This window comes from Mus pahari, chromosome 18 (assembly GCF_900095145.1).
Source record: "Mus pahari chromosome 18, PAHARI_EIJ_v1.1, whole genome shotgun sequence".
Lineage (NCBI taxonomy): Eukaryota > Metazoa > Chordata > Mammalia > Rodentia > Muridae > Mus > Mus pahari.
Window position 1 is genome coordinate 5,966,750 of NC_034607.1, and position 13,456 is coordinate 5,980,205.

At 37.4% G+C, this 13,456-nt stretch overlaps 1 pseudogene; it reads left to right on the forward strand.

Annotated features, from left to right (window-relative positions):
* Nucleotides 1–265: 265 nt before the first annotated feature.
* LOC115062563 lies at nt 266–390 on the forward strand (annotated as a pseudogene).
* Nucleotides 391–13,456: the final 13,066 nt, after the last annotated feature.

The window sequence follows — 13,456 nt, forward strand, 5'->3', positions numbered from 1 at the left end:
GCTATGGGAAAAACAATAAAATTGTTGCCACCATTTTTCATACTTCAAAACGGTACATATGTATATATGTAAAGTGTGTATGTGAATGTGTTGGAACTTTATTCACTCCATCAAATCTGTATATTTGTATAAGTATAAAGTTTGTGTGGGTGTGGTTGTTGGTACTTGCTCTATCCTCCAACTTGTGTGTGCATGTATGTATGTGTGTGTGTGTGTGTGTGTGTGTGTGTATGTGTGTGTATGTATGCATGGGTAAATGTGTATAGTGCATATGTGTATGCTTGGACCTTTCCCCATGGGGACTTTGGTGTGCAATAATTACAAACAGTAGCCTCCTTGGTAGTGTATGTAGCCTGTTATATATAGGCTCAAGGAATCTTGGAGACAGTTTTCTGGCAGTTGATAATCAAGTCTCTGATCACAGTGCATCCCTGATCTAGGCTCCAGACAGGTATGAGTGATGCCTTTGGGAAACCCCAGGAAAAAGTGGTTAGGGTTCACATTGGCCAGGTCATCATGTCCATCCCCACAAAGTTTCAGAATCAGGAACATGTGATTGAGGCTCTGCGCAGAGCCAAGTTCAAGATCCCTGGCCGCCAGAAGATCCACATTTCAAAGTAGTGGGGCTTCACTAAGTTTAATGCAGATGAATTTGAAGACATGGTTTCTGAGATCATTCCTGATGGCTCTGGTGTCAAATTTATCCCCAATTGTGGTCCTCTGGACAATTGGAGAACCCTGCATTCCTGAAGGCTTTCACAGTATGCTCCTATACCCTACCAAATCATGTTCAATAATAAATCTTGCATCAAGTATGGTTAAAAAAGCAAACAAACAAATGCTTGGAAGCTGTTTGTTGGAATTTTGTTTCCTCCACCCATGAGGTATGTGTTTATGGGTATATGTGTATATTTGCATATGTGTACATATGTGCATGTGTGAAATGTTTCGAGTCTGCTTATTGGAACTTTGCTCTATCCATTCAGTGTGTGAATGTGTATATGTCTGCCCATCCATCTGTCTTCCTGTCTGTCTCTCTCTCTCTCTCTCTCTGTACATTTGCATGTATGTATTTATATGTTTGATGTTATTAGAATCTTCATCTCTCCATTTCTATGTAAAAATTTTTTCCCTTTCCTTTTCTTTCTCACTGGCCCCTAAGCATAAAGCGTTCTGAGTTTTTTGCTAGCCAAAGGTAGTGCCAGTTCCATTGCCTCAAGCTTTGTTCCTTCAGAGGAAAGTCTGTTGAGTAATTTCTCTAATTGCTGGCTGTTATAACCAGCAGCCCCCATTGCTTGATATCTGACTAACCCCTTTTAGTCCCTTTTAGTACTGACCACCATCTGTTGCTTACATTGGTTTACTCTCTCCTGATTTTCAAAGCTGGTCCGTTCCAGAGGAATGGAGGTAGAGTTGGGGTATGATCTGTGTGAGGGGGTCCTGGGATGAGAGGGGTGCTTATATTGGGATATAAATGAATACATAAGTAAATTAATAAAAAGAAGAATATTTTGCTGGATAGAGTAGTCTGCTGACATCTGTGGTTTGAGTGTCTGCAAGACATCTGTCTGGGACCTTCTGGCTTTTAGTGTCTCTGTTGAGAAGTCAGGTGCAATTCTGATAGGTCTGCATTTATATGTTTCTTGTCCTTTTTTTCTTTGCAGCTTTTGTTTGTTTGTTTGTTTGTTTGTTTGTTTTAAGACACGGTTTCTCCGTTAGCCCTGGCTGTCCTGGAACTCACTCTGTAGACAAGGATAGCCTGGAACTCAGAAATTCGTCTGCTTCTGCCTCCCAAATGCTGAGATTAAAGGCGTGCACCACCACACCCAGCTTCTTTGCAGCTTTAAATATTCTTTTTTTGTTGTTGTTCTGTACGTTTAGGGTTTTGAATAATATTTGGTAGGAGGATGAACTTTTCTGGTCCAATCTCTTTGGTGTTCTGTAAGCTTCATGTATAAATATAGCCATCTCTTTGTTTAGGTTAAGGAAATTTTCTACTATGATTTTGTTGAAGATATTTTCTGGGCCTATGAGCTGGGTATCTTCTCTTTCTCTATCTTTTCACTCAGGATAGTATTTTCTAGTTCCAGTCATTTGCCTGCACAGCTCATGATGTCCTCATTCTTTATTATTATTATTATTATTATTTTGTTAGATATTTTCTTCATTTACATTTCAAATGCTATCCTGAATGTCCCCTATACCCTCCCCCTGCCCTGCTCCCTTGTCCACCCATTCCTACTTCTTGGTCCTGGCATTCCCCTCTATGGGGTATGTAAAGTTTGCAAGAACAAGGGGCCTCTCTTCCCAATGATGGCTGACTAGAACATTTTCTGCTACATATGCAGCTAGAAACACCAGCTCTGGGGGTCCTGGTTAGTTCATATTGTTGTTCCACCTATAGGGTTGCAGACCTCTTCAGCTCCTTGGGTACTTTCTCTAGCTCCTCCATTGGGGGCCCTGTGTTCTATGTGTGCTGACTGTGTGCATCCACTTCTGTGTTTGTCAGGCACTGGCATAGCCTCACAAGAGGCTGCTATAGCAGGGTCCCTTCAGCAGAATCTTGCTGGCATGTGTAATAGTGTCTGGGTTTGGTGGCTGATGATGGGATGGATTCCCGGGTGGAGTAGTCTCTGGATAGTCCCTCCTTTCGTCTTAGCTCTAAACTTTGTCTCTGTAACTCCTTTTATGGTTATTTTGTTCCCTATTATAAAGAGGAATGAAGTATCCACCCATTGGTCTTCTTTCTTTTTGGTTTTCTTGTGTTTTGCAAATTTTATCTTGGGTATTCGAAGTTTCTGGGCTAATATCCACTTATCAGTGAGTGCATATCTATATGTCCTCATTCTTGATATCTGAATAGTATTCACTTGTGTAAATCAACCACATTTTCTTTATCCATTCTTCCTTTGTGGGACACTGAGTTGTATCCAGCTTTTGACTATTACAGATAAGCTCATTATGAACATGTAGTAGAGTACGTGTCCTTGTGGTATGGTGGAACACCTTTTGGGTATATGCCCAAAAGTGGTTTAGCTCAGTCTTCAGGTAGATTTATTTTCAATTTTCTGAGAAACCTGCAGATTGATTTCCAGAGTGGTTATACCAGTTTGCAATCCCACCAGCAAAAATCTCATGATCATTGCATTAGATGTTGAAAAGAACATTTGACAAAATACAGCACCCCTTCATATTGGGAGATCAGGAATTCAAGGCCCATACTTAAACATAATAAAAGCAATATATAGCAAACAAACAGCCAATATCAATCCAAATGGAAAGATATTAATTTCCTTTTTAAAGCTTCTACAAGTTGATTATATTTTCCTGTATTTCTTTAAGGAATTTATTTATTTCCTCTTTAAAGGCCTTTATCATCTTTACACAATGAGATTTAACGTCATTTTCTTGCTCTGCAGGTGTGTCAGAATATGCAAGGCTTGCTATAGAAGGACAGCTGGGGTTTGATGATACTCTAGTGCCCTGGCTTTTACTGATTATGTTCCTGTGCTGGCCTTTAGCCATCTGCTTGTCTCTGTTGTTGCCTGGCCTGATAGGCCCTGGTGGTAACAAGCCTTTTGAGACTACAGGTAGAGGTAGGTAGTAGTCCCTAACGGTAGCAAGACTCTGGTTGTCCCGGGTGGCAGCAGACCTCCAGAGAGGTAGGCTGAGGGGTAGAATGTGCAGAATCCAGAATCAAAGTAATTTTTTTAACAGCTGAGAAATTCTCCATTATATAAATGTACTACATTTTCTTTATCCATTCTTCAGTTGAGAGAAATTTAGCTTGTTTTCAGTTTCTGCCTAGTATTATTAAAGCCCCTATGAACATAGTTGAGCTAGTGTCCTTGTGATAGGATGGAATGCATTTTGCGTATATGCCCAAGAGTGTTATAGCTGGGTCTTGAAATAGACAAAATCTTAGCTCTAGGACTGTCAGTTTTGCTAAGTTGTTGGTAAGAGATCTAATTATTTTTTTTTGTGTGTGTATAATTAGTGTTATCAAGTGTCCACAAGTAGTGACTTTCCTTGTGTCCTATACGTTCGAAAATGTATATTCATTTTCATTGAAATCTAGAAAGTCTTTAATATTCTTTTTTTTATTTCTATTTTCGTATTTTCGTCTTTAAATTTTTCTTTTATTATTTCTATCTTCACCCATTCTTTATTCGTTGGAGAGTTGTATAATTTGCATGAGTTTTTCAGCTTTCTGATGTTTCTGTTTTTTGTACTTTGTAGGTTTCATCCATGATACTCTGGTAGGACACAGCGGGTTATTTCAGTTTTCTTGTATCTGTTAACACTTGCATTGTGGCCAGGACTGGAAATGAGAGTAGGTGGTTTGGGGAACAAGGTGGGGGAAGGGGATAGGGGATTTTTCGGGGGGGAAATTAGGAAAGGGGATAACATTTGAAATGCAAATAAAGAAAATATCTAATAAAAAATAAAAAAAGCAGATTAATATGAAAAAAAAAAGATTTGCATTGTGTTCAAGTATGCCATTCTTTTTGGATAAAGTGCCATATGTTGCTGAGAATAGGGTATATTTTTTTGTGTGTTTGGTGTGATTGTCCCGGAAATATCAGTTGGGCTCATTTGCTTTTTAAGGTTTATTAGCTTGAAAATTTATCTATTTAGTTTTTTGTTGTTGTTGTTTTGAGACAGGGTTTCTCTGTATAGTCCTGGCTGTCCTGGAACTCACTTTGTAGACCAGGCTAACCTCAAACTCAGAAATCTGCATGCCTCTGCCTCCCAAGTGCTGGGATTAAAGGCATGTACCACCACGCCCAGCTTCTGTTTAGTTTTTATCTGGAAGATTTGTTCATCGGTGAGAGATCTTGAAATCTGCAACAATCAGTGTGTGAGGATCAATATATTGCAGAAGTGTTTCTTTTACAAGGGTAGGAGCTCTTATATTTAAGTCACAGATGCTAATAATTGAAATATTATCTTGGTGAACTTTTATTTTGAATATATAAAATCCTTCCTCATCTCTTTTGATTTTTGTTGTTGTTTTGTTGTTGTTTTTTTGTTTGTTTGTTTGTTTTAGACAAGGTTTCTCTGTATCACCCTGGCTGTCCTGGAACTCACTCTGTAGACCAGACTGGCCTTCCAAGTGCTGAGATTAAAGGCATGTGCCACCACTGCCCGGCTTGATTAATTTTTCTTTATTTTGTTACATATTAAAGTAGCTATAGCAGCTTAATTCTTAGGCGCATTTGCTTGGAATAACTTTTTCCAACCCTATACCTTGAGGTAATGTGTATCCTTGATGTTGGACTGTATTCCTTGTATGCAATAGAAGGGTGGAATCTGTTTTAGCATCCATTCTGTTCACCTCTGTCAAGATTTGTTGAATTGAGGTCATTGATATTTAGAAATATCAATGAACAGTGATTTTTAATTCTTGATATTTTATTGCTGATGGCTGTGATGGTGGTGGTGGTGGTAGTAGTTGTGGTGGCAGTGTTATATGTGTGAGTGTGGTATGTTTGTGTGCGTTTTTTTTTTTTTTTTTTTTTTTTTGGATTTGATGATAATGTGAAATCATTTATTTCCTGTGGTTAATGTTTGTAGTTAACTGCCTTGGGTTAGAATTTTTCCTTCTAGCACCTTGAATAGGGTTATATTTTTAAAGAGATAGTATTTAAAAGTGACTTTCTCATGGAATATATTATTTTTTCTATTTATGAAAAATTTTGCCTATAGTAATCTCATCTAACATCAGAAGTTTCTTAGAGTGTGCAGCACATGTGTTCAAGTCTTTCTGGGTTTTAGAGGGTTGAGAAGACAGGAATAATTCGAATAGGTCAGCAGATTTGTTATTTGTTTTGTTTTGTTTTCTTATCTTTCTTTGTTTTTGTTTTTGTTTTTGAGACAGGGTTTCTCTATATAGCCCTGACTGTCCTGGAACTCACTCTGTAGACCAGGCTGGTCTCAAACTCAGAAATCCACCTTCCTCTGCCTCCCAAGTGCTGGATTAAAAGCGTGTGCCACCACACCCAACTTCTTTGTTCTGAATGTTCATTATTTTGATTATTACTTAGCAATGGGACTTTCTTTTATGGACCAATCCATTTAGTATTTTATATGCTTCTTGTACCCTCATAGACATCTTATTCTTTAAGTGAGGAAAATTTCCCTATATGAACTTATGGAAACTATTTTCTGGACCTCTGAGCTGATACTCTTCTCTTTCCTCTGTTCCTCTTATTTGTAGTTTTTGTCCCAGAGTTCCTGGATATTTTGTGCCAGGAAAGTTTGGGATTTAATTCTACTGTGTCTTCAATTACTGAGATTCTTCTATTTCTATTTTGTAGTTGAACAGTGTTTCTGTAGTTCTTTGTTGCAGTTTTAAAATTTCCATTTCCAGGATTCTCTTAGTTTCTGCTTTCTTTATTGCTTCTTTTTCTACTTTTAGACCTTGAACAAATTCATGCATTTCTTTGAACTGTTTACTTTTTTCTGTTTTATTTGGTTTTTCTTTCATTTTACAGAACTTATGCATTTCTTCTTTAGGAACCTCTATCATTTTCTTTTAATTGGTTTTAAGGTCTTTTTCTTTGTTTTCAGCTATGTTGGATTATTCAGGGCCTATTGTGGTAGAATAGCTTGGCTCTGAGGGTGACATATTTCCCTGGATGTTATTGATTGTGTTCCTATGCTGGTGTGTAGGCATCTGTGTTTGAGGTGAGTATAGGTCTAGGTGCTGATGTCTGGGGTTTGTCTTGTATTGCTGAGAGTTTTCTTCCTTGGTTTCTTTGTACTCTTTGGGTTTTCAGAGAGTCTGTTGACTGAGTGTTGTGTTTTTTACCAATTTTCTTGCCAGGTGTGTTCATGGAACAATGTTTGGGGTGTTGGAGACTGGGGTAAGAGAAGGCCAGGAAAAGATGAACTTAGCAATGTAAAGGAGGTATAGACAGGGGAGTTGTGAAACTGCCTCTGGTGTTCTAGTCCAATGCTAGGACCCACTGTTAAAATTATATCTGGGATAACAGATAGTGGGGTAGGTCTTTGGACAAACTTCTTGGTTTTCTGGAAAGCGGGACATGTGCTTAGCAGGTATCTGCCCATAACACTTGGTTCAGACACAGATGAGGAAGTAAGAGAAGAGCAGATGGGGATGGTTTGGGGTGTGTATGTACAAGAGGCATGGAAAGGAGCAGAGGAAGAAGAATCTTCCTCTGGTATTCTGTTCTAGGGTTAAGGGCAACTGTGAGAATAGGGTCTGAGATATCAGATAGTGTAGTAGTTCTTTTGACAGCCTAGTCTTCTGGCAGGCATGGCCTGTTGGTTGAGAAGGGGTGCTCTGCCTGTAGTTGAGGACTCAGTTACAAATTAGTCTGAAAGAGAAGAGCAGATGGGAATGGACAGGAGGCATGGACATGGGGAGAGGAAGCTTCTCACTAGAGTAAACTTCTAGTATTGGGTCCCAAGTAACAGAGAATGGGGAAGGCCTGGAGGCATCCTAACTGGTCCTAAGCCCAACATCTTAATACTGAGGCATCAGGTTCCCAGTGTCCATTTATTTATTTCTTTGTTTATTTAGGCTTTTGTTTTTATTAATCCGTGAAAGATTTTTTGTTTACTGGATCAAAAGTAGTATCTGGACAGCGTAGGTCACTCAGTAAATATTCTTTTTGGGTGTGACCTGAGCTCAGAGACCAATACCCAACCCAAGTTGGGAGGCTCATAACCACCTGTTACTCTAGATCCAGGGGATATGATACCCTCTTCTCTCATGTTTCATGTGTACTCACATGGAAAAAGATCTCTCTTACACAGACAAACATATGCTTAAAAAGTAGAATAGATTTGCTTTTGAGTGTTTATGAGTTATAAATCAACTAGTGTAAGAAAGGCTATTTAGGTATACAATATAAACACACAGTTTCTTTAAAACTTTGCTTTACTGCATTTGATTTGCACAGAATTATATCCAATCATCAATAATTCAAAACAAAATTGTTTCTAAGTGTTCCTAGTAGACATCCTTTTCTTTATCATAAGAGAATGAGATAGTTTTACTAGTCCAGATAATTTACTCTAATGTTGAATCATTTGTATGCTTTAAACAAATCTCTCCAACTGGTATAGCTTTCTACCCATAGTCCATTTTTATTACTAGCAAAGAAGTAAACCAGAATGCGTGGTGTGAGTGTTGGTCAGTGATTTCTTTGATTGTGGTTTTGATTATAATCCTGTAATTCAAGTTTTAACAACTGTGTTATATTTATAAATCTGTGTTTGTATCTTGTATAATGTGATACCACATATGTGTGATTTTATTAATTATGCTCTTATTATGTTACTGTTTTTCTGAAAAATTGTAGACTTTCACCTATTTTCATCTTCTGAAAAGTTACTATATTATGTCATGAGTTCCTTGAGATTTTGTTTGTTTGGGACTTTCTGTGGATAAATACCTAAAGTTTTCTCTTTTTGATCCTAAAGAATTGCCTCTTCTCATTTCTTGGCAAAATCTGTTTTCCAGTTGTAGCAATCATCAATGTTTGCCTTTTTGATACTTAAGTAAGTGATTGATATGGTTAACACATTGGTTCTGGGATTTTTAAAACGTTTGTTATATTATTGTCTCTGTGATAATTAGCTTCAGTTCTCAATATTTCTGAGATTACAGTCATCTGAGAGAGCCTCAGTTGAGCGAGTGTTGCCTTCAGAATGGCTGGTTGTTATGTCTGAGAGACTGTGTTGATTGGTGATTGATATAGGAAATCTCTTTCACTGAGGATGGCAATATCCCTAAGCAAGTAGGCTTGGGCTGGATAAGAGAGCTAGCTGTGCATGAGACAGTGACCAAACAAGAATGCAAGCCAGAAAACAATGTTTGTCCATTGTTTTTGTCTTCATTTTCTACCTTGAGTTTCTATCCTAAGCTCCCAAAATGATGGACTGTTAGAACCATCCTAAAAACCCATTCACAACCTGTGATTCTTTTGGTTAAAAGATTTAATCACAACAGCAGAGCAGCAAGTTAGAACAACAACAAAAAGGTACACAAAAAGTTGATTTTTGTTGCCCTAACAGAACCTAGAAGTGTTTTCTTTTGGAAGAATGTTGAAAGTATCAAGAATTGAGATGGCAAAGAGTGTAGAGAGCTTTACAATGAGACGTTCTTTTAGGACCTGTAAAATGGGAGTCTTGAAAGTGATGCAAACATAGGAAGTTGGGTTGTAGGATGTCAGTGAAAATTAACTATGACAATTTTCTAGTTATTTTGGGTCAAAATGTTTCTTATTATGCCTATACCCTGAGAAATTGAGTAAGACAGAATTGAAAAACTGTGGACTGATTTCTTAGATGCAATATTAAATCTGTTTAGTGGTTATTATTAGTGACTTATTCAGGACTACAGTGAAAAAAAAAAGCAGCAAGGGCAGAAACAAATACAACGTCTGTGAATTGTTGAGAAAAACATCACTAGGTAGTTTCAGTTGGCAGTTTGAAATGGCCTAAAAAATGTCCTAAGAGTAATACTCCCTTCGGCTAACCTTTAAATTAGTAGAATGAGTAAGCAAAGTGAATCCTATTCCCAGATTAGAACTTCATATAAAACCTACCTCAGTTGTGGTCCTCACATGGTATATTCCAACCCAATTTGGAAGCTGAACTTTGCAAGATCATCCATGTTGTACTGGTTCTGGAAACAAGAAAGATGTAAAATTTAAAGTCATGTATTTTTTCTCTGAGGTTTCTGTTCAGCATTGTTCCAGCCATCTGTGTTTGTCGGAGTCAGAACCCCAGTTTAAAGAAACAAAAACAAAAATTGTGAGTTCCTTGTATGAAGGTACGAGTATGAAGCCTGAGTTGTATTTTGAGAACACAATATGTAGAGATATGTAAGCTATGAGAAATCTGCCATGGAGAGATGAATATAGGAAGTGGATTTACCCAAACTAGAAATATGAGAGGTTGCAGGGATAGGGCCATCTAAACCATTTGAAATTGAAGTCCCATGTCTGAGACAGAGCTACAGGATTTGGTGTTTGCCCTGCTGGGTTTCGTCTCTTGGTCCAATCTTCCCTCACTGTGTACACATTCCTCTCTATTGTATGCTGGAAAGATAAAGCTTGTTTTCTGATTTTACAAGTTATGGCAGTGGAGAGATTAATGTGAGTGTCAGGAGAGACTTTGGACAATTGGACAGTGTACGGGCTGTTGCAGACTCTTAGGATCATCAAAGTTAAACTAAATGCATTTTCATTGGATGACCATAAGCCTATAGTGACCTGAGGCAGAATGTAGTTGATTGAAATCAAGAAGCTTCTACATAAGAAGATGTCTTTGAACTCTTGTCTCTCCTTTGTGTCTTTCTTTAGGGACCTCATGCAAACTTTTCTAGGAGCCTTTTACATTTCTGATTGGGAATGGGATTTGGGTACCTGTAGACTCAACCCATTTCCTGTTTTTTTTGTTTTTGTTTTTGGTTTTTTTTTTTTTTTGTCTTGTCTACTGTGTTGTGATTGAAGCTGATCAGTCAACTTATTCTCATGCTGTTCTCATGCTGTCATCCCTTCATGACATGATAGACTCTATCCCTAAATTACCTAAGATACAGTAGAAGCAATTGCTATTCAGTACTAAGCTATTTCTCAACTATGTAAAATGAAAGGATGCAGTATGAATTGTATAGGAACTTCACAGATGTAGAAGAACAAAGGCAGCTTCACTATGAACCAGCTTGTCAGAAAGAAAAGAGAGATTAAGGAGTCATAATTTCAGGATGTGATCCCATCCAACTAAACTTATTTTCCATACTTACAAAGATTGGCAGATCTCTGAATTTGCTCTGAATTTGTTTGCATGTTAAGAACAAAAAGAAAAAAAGAATGTACTTGCTGTCTTTTTCTAAGAATCAGGGGGGTATGGTCAAGGGATTATTTGATTATTCATTGAATAATCAAAGGAGAATTTGGAGTGGACAATTGAATTGAAATGTAAATAAAAGTCAAGGCTTTGGTTTGCAAGAGCTGAGCTATCTGATGATCTTCAAAAAGCTTTCTCCAGCTGAAAACTATCAGTTTTCATCCATGTTTTGGCTTCAATTTCCTGTTTTTCACCCTTTTCACAGAATCACTCTTGAAACCAAGGCTGGACCTTCGCCTGTAGGCCAACATGCCTGGCTTCTTTTTCTTTATATTACTGGCTCATGGGCCTGCAGTGTATGATTTTGTATGTCAAACATGTTTTGCTGTGCTGACCTTCATCTGCATCTTGGATTTTAAAATTTGACAGAAAGCATAATCTATTCTCAGGCTGTAATATAGTCATGTCATAAATACTACATGAGCCTTCTGACTCATTGGACTTTAGTGTGTTCCATTTCTCTTGTCTATTGTGTTTGTTAAGAAATAGTTTAATGAATAACAGTGTTTTGCCTATATTTATGAGTATCACCTCATGCATGCATGATTGGCCCTCAAAATAGTCACAGAAGATGATTGCAGAACCCCTGAAGTTGGGATAATGGATAGTTGTGAGCCCACATGGAAGTATTGGCAGTTGAGCTCAATTATTAGCAAACCAGTAAGACTTCCTCTCTGCTGAGCCCTCTCTCCTGCTCTATGTTGCTTATTTAGGATTATCATTTACATTGCTAATATTTTCATGTGTGTACTTGTAATTTCTTAAACATGCCTTTTCTTTTAGTAAAATGTTATTAGTGTCATAATATAAAATGAGCCACTTCAAGTTTTGGAAGATGAATAGCAAACTGCAGTATATGTATACTCCTTTGTCGGAACATCAGGAAAAACCTCTAACTTTTTCCTATATTTTTAATTTATTTGATTGATTTTGGCAGGGAAATTAGGGTCTTACTATATTCCTCTGACTGTCCTGAGACTCATTGCATCAACCAGTCTAGTATACAACTCAATGAGATAACATCTGCCTCTGCCTCTGGAATTCTGGGATCAAAGGCATGAGCCAATACACCTACCTTCCCCATTATTATTTCCTAGTTAGTAATTATTCATATCATCTCTCTGATGTATGTTTAGTACCATTTACTTCTCTCTCTCTCTCTCTCTCTCTCTCTCTCTCTCTCTCTCTCTCGCTCTCTTGCTCTCACTCTCTCTCTCTCTTTTCCTCTGTATGTGTGTATCTCTGTGTCTGTCTATCTGTCTGCCTCTCTTTCTCTCTCTCTTTCTTTGTCTATCTGTTAATTGGCATTTCTCTTGCAAGGCTATATGCTATTCAAATGGCACAAAATGACAGGAGTGAATCTTATCATTCAGTTTACTTCTGAAATAATTTTGTGATTACATTAGTACTTCTGTGTCAAAAAAAAATCAGTGGGGAAGGACTACAATTATATAAATATATTGTCAGGGAGGCATACATTTAAACTGATGTTGGCATCATGTTAACATTGTTACAAGTATATGAGTATCATCAGCTTTACTATGGACTATTTGCCTATTAGAAGGTTTTACACAGTGACTTATGACCTAGTCACTGTGTATACATTTTGCAATATCTAAGTGATATGGGTTTAAACAGATTGCCATTTCTAACCCATAATCTAATGGTGCTACGATACAAATGCTAGTATCAATTAAGGCACTGTTTCTTTCTCTTCTTTTATAGTACAATGAATTGCAAATACAAATAAGATACCAGAGATTGAGGAACATGGTTTTGGGAGAATTTAATAATCACTGATACACTTAAAGCAGTCCATTTTTACACTGTTGCTTTTCTTTAAAACTTCCAGGTTACATTAAATTTTCCCAAGAGGCATACAGAACCCAACTTGCACATGAAAATTACCTTTCATGTCTTCTAGAACTTTGAAAATATTCTTGTATATTGTCATTTTCACAACTGTACCCTAAAAAAATTAACAAAAAATTATGACAGATTATTGGAAATTAGGCTTAATTTACCTTATCATCTTCACTGAACCGTATAACCATGACTGATGCATTCACCTCATCCTTCCTCATTCTCAACTGAAATTACAGAACAGCATCAATTACAAAGAAACAATTGTCCCTTTATTTTAAAAAGTGAACAGAAATTCACTTTCTTACCTATAGTGTTGAGATTTCTGTAGGTCACCCGCATCACATCTCTGTAGAGACTCTTCTAACAATGATCTAGTGAAGTCCATTCTTCCCACGTGAAGTTCAGATGCACATCATCATAGGTCACTGCATTCTAAAATATCCCATACAAGTGTACAGCACAAAGCATGATGCCAACATCACTTTAAATGTATGCCTCACTGACAATATATTTGAGTAATTCTGCTCCTTCCCCCACTGATTTCTTGACCCAGAAGTACTAATGTAACTACTAAATTATCTCTAAAGGAACCTGAATGGTGAGGTTCATGTCTGTCATTTCTGTGCCATTTCTATAGGATGTAGCCTTCCAATAGAAATGCCAATTAACAGAGAGAAAGGAGGAGAGAGAGATAGAGGAAGGG